Genomic DNA, 1,587 nt, shown 5'->3' on the forward strand with positions numbered 1-1,587 from the left:
GATCTCTATTATTATTATTATTTTTCTGTCCATTCTTCCTTGTATATGAGCAGGAGCAAGGATAAGAACATTCTTGTGGAAGCAGATCCAGAACCCGAAAGGACTCTGAAGAGAAAATTAAGAGAAGCTAAAATACAACAATCCAGAGATAACCTTTCAGAAATTTTCGAACAGGCAGAGGAGATGGCAGCAGAAAATAATAATAATGTAAGGAAGATGCTTGGTGACTTTACTGCACCTAATTCCAATTTACATGGAAGAAGCATCTCCATTCCTGCCATTGGAGCAAACAATTTTGAGCTGAAACCTCAATTAGTTTCCCTGATGCAGCAGAACTGCAAATTTCATGGACTTCCATCTGAAGATCCTTTTCAGTTCTTAACTAAATTCTTGCAGATATGTGATACTGTTAAGACTAATGGAATAGATCCTGAAGTCTACAGGCTCATGCTTTTCCTTTTGCTGTAAGAGACAGAGCTAGATTATGGTTGGATTCTCAACCTAAAGATAGCCTGAACTCTTGGGATAAGCTAGTCACGGCTTTCTTAGCCAAGTACTTTCCTCCTCAAAAGCTGAGCAAGCTTAGAGCTGATGTTCAAACTTTCAGACAGAAAGAAGGTGAATCTCTCTATGAAGCTTGGGAAAGATACAAACAGTTGACCAAAAAGTGTCCTTCTGACATGCTTTCAGAATGGACCATCCTGGATATATTCTATGATGGTCTGTCTGAGCTATCAAAGATGTCACTGGACACTTCTGCAGGTGGATCCATTCACCTAAAGAAAACGCCTGCAGAAGCTCAAGAACTCATTGACATGGTTGCTAATAACCAGTTCATGTACACTTCTGAAAGGAATCCTGTGAATAATGGGACGCCTATGAAGAAGGGAGTTCTTGAAGTTGATACTCTGAATGCCATATTGGCTCAGAATAAAATATTGACTCAGCAAGTCAATATGATTTCTCAGAGTCTGCATGGAATGCAAGCTGCATCCAACAGTACTCAAGAGGCATCTTCTGAAGAAGAAGCCTATGATCCTGAGAACCCTGCAATAGCAGAGGTAAATTACTTAGGTGAACCTTATGGAAACACCTATAACTCAACATGGAGAAATCATCCAAATTTCTCATGGAAGGATCAGAAGCCTCAACAAGGCTTTAACAATGGTGGAAGAAACAGGTTTAGCAATAGCAAACCTTTTCCATCATCAACTCAGCAACAGACAGAGAACTCTGAACAAAATGCTTCTAATTTAGCAAATCTAGTCTCTGATCTATCTAAGGCCACTGTAAGTTTCATGAATGAAACAAGGTCTTCCATTAGAAATTTGGAAGCACAAGTGGGCCAGCTGAGTAAAAGGATCACTGAAATCCCTCCTAGTACTCTCCCAAGCAATACAGAAGAGAACCCAAAAGGAGAGTGCAAGGCCATTGACATAAGTGCCATGGCCGAACCTGTGAGGAAAGGAGAGGACGTGAATCCCAAGGAGGAAGACCTCCTGGGACGTCCAGTGATCAATAAGGAGCTTCCCTCTGGGGAATCAAAGGACTCTGGGGCTCATCTAGAGACTATAGAGATCCCATTGA

At 41.1% G+C, this 1,587-nt stretch overlaps 1 non-coding gene across 1 annotated transcript; it reads right to left on the reverse strand.

The window, feature by feature from the left end:
* Positions 1–578: 578 nt before the first annotated feature.
* LOC112767905 (small nucleolar RNA R71) lies at positions 579–686 on the reverse strand. The gene has a single exon (XR_003185345.1). It is a non-coding gene; the product is annotated as a small nucleolar RNA R71 (small nucleolar RNA).
* Between the last annotated feature and the right edge of the window lie 901 nt (positions 687–1,587).

The sequence above is a fragment of the Arachis hypogaea genome, chromosome 17 (genome assembly GCF_003086295.3).
Source record: "Arachis hypogaea cultivar Tifrunner chromosome 17, arahy.Tifrunner.gnm2.J5K5, whole genome shotgun sequence".
Lineage (NCBI taxonomy): Eukaryota > Viridiplantae > Streptophyta > Magnoliopsida > Fabales > Fabaceae > Arachis > Arachis hypogaea.